The sequence below is a fragment of the Poromitra crassiceps genome (assembly GCF_964638095.1).
Source record: "Poromitra crassiceps genome assembly, chromosome: 14".
In the NCBI taxonomy this organism is placed as follows: domain Eukaryota; kingdom Metazoa; phylum Chordata; class Actinopteri; order Beryciformes; family Melamphaidae; genus Poromitra; species Poromitra crassiceps.
Window position 1 is genome coordinate 2349270 of NC_139633.1, and position 7552 is coordinate 2356821.

The following is a 7552-nucleotide window of genomic DNA, read 5'->3' on the forward strand; positions in this document are numbered from 1 at the left end:
AATATCGTACTTCCCAACTCGTTCTGGTCAATGGTGTACTACAACGTTGTACACTAATTGCAATATTGATAGAGCTATTTGCTCAAAAATATTGTGATATTTGATTTTGTCCATAACACCCAGTCCTACACTACTATACTATACTGTGTATACTGCATGTGTATTTTTAAGACAACATTATGTAACAGGTTTAATTTGAGAGCAATGTGTTGCATGGATTATAATTTTTTGCTATCACAGCTAAGCTTGCCTGTGTGTACTGTAGGTCTGAAAGCTGCTTCTGCTAGTTCATTAGCAGCTACAGCACACAATCAAAATGCAATAATGAGCTTCCCGTGAATGTGTAAATCACATTAACTGCAAACATGCATCGTTCTGTTCTGTTCTGTTTCGTGCTCCAGGCTTGGAACACCCACAAATGCCATTTTAAACACAAAGAAGAGCAGCGACGTCCCACTCTGACGCACTTTCGGAAGCACATGTCTGCGTGCTGTGTTTGTGCATGAGAGAAACGAGAAGCTATTTGATTTGCAAACCTGGATCCAGGCTAGAGTGTTGGAGGAGGTCTTTACAATCCCTGAGAGGGACATTCGATTGGCAACAGGAGCAGCCAATAAAGACCCATATGGACACAGTAAAAAACAACCATAATATAGACGTTATAAAACCCACTGAAAAATAATAAAAATAAGCCACCAGAAAAATTTTAATAACAAATCAAAGGTGGGAGAGACTGCACCGTTGCCATGGGATGGGTATTGGTACTCAATCCCTTTAAGGTATCGATCAAAATAACCCAGTACAAAGTAGAATCAAAACCTCTCCAGTCAGACTACACCAGCAATACTTTTGTATATGGATCTAGAAAAAAAAGTATATATATATATATATATATATATATATATATATATATATATATATATATATATATATATATATATATATATATATATATACAGCAGCTACAACCCGTACAGTATGTGGTGGTGATGTGACGGAGTTGGCAGCTCACCAAATACGTTGGGTATTGAATGAAGTAGAAAAGTAGAAAAACAATGTATTAATATCACTTTAAGGGTATTGGTATCATAATTCTTTTTTTAACACATTCACTGCCAGACGTTTTTTTTTTACTGTAGGTAGGTTCTGCCAGAGGGTTTTTTTGAGAATTCTGGCTCATCTTTCAAGACCCGAGGATTCTTTTCTGCTAAGATTTTGTGAACACACAATATCTCAAAATAACTAATAGAATGTGTGCTTTCTCTGTCTAAAAGAGTTAGTTTGTAGAGTTAGTAGTTATGTAAGGATTAGCAGTTGAATACAGCATGGTTTCAGCGTCAGAAAAATTATTCAGAGATAAACGGCTTTTTGTGAAATTCGATAGAACAGTCACTTTAACCATTCATTTTTGGCATCAGTAAGACGTCAGACATCTAAACAATAGTTTTGAACAGTAATTTCCTCCATAACAGCAGGAAACCCCCCTCTGCTTCCAACTCCTCCCTCCGTGGGCGTTCTTCTTGGCTGCAGCGGCCGTGTCACAAGCTTGTCACCAGTCTCACTGCTTTGCTGCTGCTGCTGCCTGTCTGCGCGGCCGCTGTTTGAGGAAGTCTGGATGGACTCGCTCGCTTCTTGGAGTTTTGGTTGAGAGCTTTGATGAAGCTTTTGCGATTCTGGTCATATTTATGCTGCGTGTTTCAAAGTGTGTTCCACCTGTAATCTATTATGCAAATTTGCAATCCCGCATCGCCAGCAATCAGCGCGAAAACGAAAGCGTTTTCGCCAATCCATTTTCGTGAGAATGGCTGCTTTTTGCTTGCCTTCCTCTAGTCAGGAGAGCACTGTCGCCACTTAGTGGCTCGGTGGAATGGGTTGTAAACGTTCGGTGGCTCCAATAATTATATAAGAGATGTAAAAGGGTTAGATGCACATCCCACGGTCAAAAAAAAAAAATTCATTTTTTGACGGAGTAATACGTCAGTGGCAGTCAACCGTTGGATTTTTTTTGACGGAGTAATACGTCGTTGGCAGTGAATGTGTTAACAAGCCTAATTGTGTGTGTTTAGTCTGAAACTACTGTCAAACATATAGCCTAGTGCAACTACATGCATGATACATGCACATACACACAGACAAACACACAAAGGACAATACATCTGTTGCTGCCTTAAAGCAGCAAGGCCAAAAGGAGAGAACACTAATCTGAGAGAGAGGGAGGGAGGGAGGGAGGGAGGGAGAGAGAGAGAGAGAGAGAGAGAGACACGAGAGAGAGAGAGAGAGAGAGGGAGAGAGAGAGAGAGAGAGAGAGAGACAGAGACAGAGACAGAGACAGAGAGAGAGAGAGAGAGAGAGAGAGAGAGAGAGATGACATGACCTGAGGCTGGCTAAGATAAGCGCTTTTGTTCCTTTTCTATCTCTTTCTGTACAGAGCTAAGACCGCTCACTCACTCACACACACACATGCACGCACGCACACACACACACACACACACACACACACACACACACACACACACACACACACACACACACACACACAGATACTGTATACACACACACACACCACATGCACACGCACACACGCACACACACAAAGTCTCTTTGTCAATTTGCCTGCCACTCCGTTGTCACGGTGACAATGGAGGTCATCTGCATAAGGCTAGGGGGGTGTAGAGCCGGATGAATGGCATGCTATTATGGGATGTGCTCGTGCTCTGGGTTTTGGATGTCAAAAGGTTAAACAGCCAATCACCACACAGCACAAAGGTTAAACAGCCAATCACCACACGGCACAAAGGCTAAATCCTTCAAACCGAGAATCATAAGAAGTTATCGCCCAAGTCAGTCGATGTCAATGAGTAGACCTTTCAACAGACAAAGCATTGTGAGCTGAAATCTACACTCAGGTTTGGACTGATATGGCTTTTTGAAGGCCAATACTGAAGCCGTTTTTGCATTGAAACCTCGTACAGCTTAACACATTCAGTGCCAAGGACGTCTGTGCACATCCTAAAAAAAAGTAACGTTCAGTGCCAAGGACGTCTGTGGACGTCCTAAAATCATAATTCATATTATTCCATAATTCTGCTGTTTAAGGTCGTACCCAGCCAGTGAGCATGAATCCCTTCAAGGGATCACACGGCGCCACCTTAAACATCGTCACAGGAGCTGCTCCACCCACCTCAGATCCTTTACTTTGTACAGGAGACAGCGGAGAAAGCCGTGGAAACCGATGCATGCTTTCAGCCAGAGCCGTACAGATTGCTCCGTCTACAGCGAGAGTGGGCTCGGCTGCATCCGCGCTCACAACTGAGCTCTTATGCTTCTATCTATCTCCACACAATTTCCGATGCCGAACGGGCCAAGCCTTTTCGTTCAGTCGCGTTTGCCAGCGCGCATCATTTCCTTGATGCCCATCAAGGAAATGATGCGCGCAGCAAAGCTGGGATCTATCCGGGGCAAAAACGGAGTCGAGAAAGCAAACTCTGTGCGTGTGGGAGGAGCCCGCAGCTCAGAGGTGGAGAGGAGGGGGGGGGGGGGGGGGGGAGAGAGGGGTGTGTGGCTGCACAGAAACCACACCACACGCCACCACATCAGAAAACACCAGCCAGAGTCAGTGAATGTGCTCGAAATTAGAGTGCAAAAGGTATTCATAAAAGGGGCTATATCTTGGAAAGAAAAAAAAAACGACAGAAAACCCGTGAAAGTGCACTTTTTTGAGAGGCTGTAATTTCATAATGGAACTGTCTAGAAACAAAATTTCTTCTTTGGAAGAAGCAGGAGTGTTCAATCTTTCATTAAAGTCCAGCCCCGTTAATATAGCCATAATAGAAAAAATTCTATAGCTGTTTTCAACTGAATGGAAGTGAATCTGGCACAGGCTCCAGACAATTTTACTGAAGCGCTGTGGCACTGAATGTGTTAAAGGACTTTGCAGATGTTACCATGCTTGTTCCTGCACCGAGAGATCCCTGTTCGTCGAAACGAAACGAAATGCTGCTTTGCCAGCTGGTAGGGGTGTCACAATATATCGTCCCACGAAATTTCGCGATAGTAAAACGTCACGATATGTATCGTTGAGATGAAATCTCATATCGTGAAAAAAAAAAAAAAAAAAAAAAAATTTTTTTTTTTTTTTTTTTCCCCAAAAGTAGACAAAGAAACGTCTTTGTTTGTTGAAGTTCAATGTGTGGAAAGTAGTTCAGTTGAACAAGTCTCTGAAGAGACACATGAGAAGTTATACAGGAGAGAAACCATTCAATTGAGTTTCTGGCAAAACTGTTTACTTGACAGGAAAAACTGAAGATGCATAAAAAATAGACTAAGAAAAGTCTTGTTGTTTGAGTTTGAAGAAAAACTGAAGATGCATAATGAGAATTCATACTGCTGAGAAACCTTTTAGTTCAAAGTAAATCTAAGTGACGGTGTAACTCATTCTATTTCAAGATAAGCCTTATCTCCAATCTCATGTTTTTTCTAGTTGTTATTGTAATAACAATTTCCCACAACAGCATGTTTTGTATTTGTGCATTTCAAATAAAATACTACTTTTCCAGTCATATATTGTCATTATTCAAGTTTAAAAAAATATTGTTAAAATCGTATCGTATCGTATCGTTATCGTGAACCCAGTATCGTGATACGTATCGTATCGTGAACTGAGTGTATCGTGACACCCCTACCAGCTGGTATGGCTCGTTAACGCTCGTTAAGGTTCTCAATGCATTCGTCCTGGATGCACGCATACAAAATACTAAATAACCTGTAGTCCGAACAACAGCCCTCGCCCCTCGAGCAGAGTGAACTGGGAGCTCTTGGTGCAGAGTGGATGGAGAGAAGCTCTTGCACATAGCCTACCCACTTTGTAATGAAGCTGGGTGGAAATGGGCAAAGTCCTCCAACATCTCAATATCCTTAAAAACCCTTGGATATGACCCATCTTGAAACATGACTTTAGGGGGTCTTTACATTTTGAGCTATTTCATGGCCAGATACCCCCCCCCCAAATAAATAAATAAAATAAAATAAAATAAAATAAATAAATAAAATAAATAAAATAAATAAAATAAATAAAATAAATAAAATAAAATAAAATACTATAAAATAAAATAAAATAAAATAAAATAAATTAAAATAAAATAAAATAAAATAAATAAATAAATCACAAAGTCAGTGTTTCCCATATAATTGCATTATTGGCGGTGGGAAAGTCTCTGAAACACTAAAACTGAGAGAGAGAGAGAGAGAGAGAGAGAGAGAGAGAGAGAGAGAGAGAGAGAGAGAACTAAACATGAGATACGAAAACGAATGAAAGCGTTTCTAGCTGCTCTATAAACACATGGAGTCTGGTAGTTTTTTGGAATATGCAGAAAGACTGTGTGGTATGAGCAGCAAAGAAAGACAATAACGGCCTATAAAAAACTAAAAAAAACGTCATCAACAGAAAACCCAGGGAAAAAAGACGTCAGGGGGCACTGTTTGATTGACAGGTGATCTATGATGCGTGCAGCGCAAAACCAAGCCTCTCATGGATTACCTGAATGACAATCTTCAAGGATTTGTTTTTTGAGCCTATAATCACATCTGTATTTCTCTACTTGTCTGCCATTTCCCACAGCATCACACAGTCGAAGGTTCAAACAGAAACCTGGGTTCTTTTAGAGTTCATCATTTTGTATTTTTTATTTATTTATTTATTTATTTACTACGTTGCCTGTCTGACCTAACTGTCTGCGAGTCTCTCTCTGCCTATTTGTCTTTTTTTCCTCCACGGTGTCTCGGCCTTGAAGGATTAGAATGTGCTGCTCTGAAATCGGCTCGTCGGCCTGCCAGCCACTGATAAGCACAGTCCGGATTGATTAGATCTGCCTTTAATCTATTCAACTTTTTCCAGGCGAGTGGAGAAATGCTTAGTATGGGAGATGTGAGGTGTGTGATACGGTGACTTTGGGAACATGTGCCCAGAGGACAAATGCTTTGTGAGCCACATTTTCACTGGATCGCATTCAATCATCAAGTCCCCTTTAACAAGCTGCTGTAGGCAAATATGGGCTTAACAATGAGGAAGAATTTCCTATGTCCCGTGAAAGACAGAGAGTGAGAGAGAGACATAGAGAGAGACAGAGAGAGAGACAGAGAGAGAGAGAGAGAGAGAGACACAGAGAGAGAGAGTGACATAGAGAGAGACATAGAGAGAGAGAGAGAGAGAGAGAGTGACATAGAGAGAGACATAGAGAGAGAGAGAGAGACATAGAGAGAGACATAGAGAGAGAGAGAGAGAGAGACATAGAGAGAGAGAGACATAGAGAGAGACAGAGAGAGAGAGAGAGAGAGAGAGAGAGAGTCAAAAGTAGGAAAATGCTGCTAGACGGAAAGAAGGTAGGAACAAAACAACAAAGAATAAAATAAAATTATAAACGACAGAAGAGAAAGAGCGATGAGAGAAAGAGGTACAGCGCTCAGAAAAGACAGAATGCCTTCCGCCATCCCCCTCTCTCTCTCTCTCTCTCTCTCTCTCTCTCTGTGTGTGTCTCTCTCTCTCTCTCTCTCTCTCTCTCTCTCTCTGTGAAGAGAGGTAGCTGGTTTAACAGAATGCTAAGCAGGCTAGGGGGGCACAATGTGTCACCGCCAATTCACGGTCCTTTTGATTCCACACACACACACACACACACACACACACACACACACACACACACACACACACACACACACACACACACACACACACACACACACACACACACAAGCACGAACGCACACACACACACACACACACACACACGCACACACACACACACACACACAAGCACGAACGCACACACACACACACACACACGCACACGCACACACACACACAATGGCAGAACGCACCTTTAGCTCATCACTGGTGTCAGATACGATGAGGGCTTCCTCTGCCACACGGTGACGCACACCTTCCTGAGAGAGAGAGGGAGGGAGAGGGGGAGGGAGAGGGGGAGGGAGAGAGAGAGATTTATTGATCTACTACACATGTGGACGCATACAGGGAAAGGGTTCAAAGACATCATACATGATGTAATTACAAATTGAAATATGCTTCTGATTATATTATACACCTAATTATGGATGTACAGTATATTCCATTATGTTGTGTGAGAGGAGAGACATGTGGCCTGTATACGTGCTGAATAATTATGCCAAAAAGAGAGAAGAATAGAATAGAATAGAATAGAATAGAATAGAATAGAATAGAATAGAATAGAATAGAATAGAATAGAATAGAATAGAATAGCAAAAATGTGGAGTCTGACTTGAAGGTGGAAAATAATATTTTCGGAACCGTTCATAGCTCACACACATCACAGTAAGTCTGTCAGTAAGTGTCAACATTGCCAACTTCACAAGCAAACCTTTTACAACCTCCAGAAACACCTGGAGGAGCTGTCAGATCCTCTCAGTCCTTCTTCCTTAACCTCTGATCATGACATTCAGAGTGAAACACGTGCGGTGTTGTTTTCACGAAGACAATCACTCAATCAAAGATTCCATTCATGCCCGTGCCTACAGTCAGACA

General features: G+C 41.7%; 1 protein-coding gene across 1 annotated transcript in view; it reads right to left on the reverse strand.

The window, feature by feature from the left end:
* Positions 1–6943, reverse strand: part of cdh11 (cadherin 11, type 2, OB-cadherin (osteoblast)) — a 99405-nt gene extending 92462 nt beyond the window's left edge. The window contains exon 1 of the mRNA XM_083651040.1: positions 6871–6943. The gene's annotated coding sequence lies outside the window, so the exon portion shown is untranslated. The remainder of the gene's footprint in view (positions 1–6870) is intronic.
* Between the last annotated feature and the right edge of the window lie 609 nt (positions 6944–7552).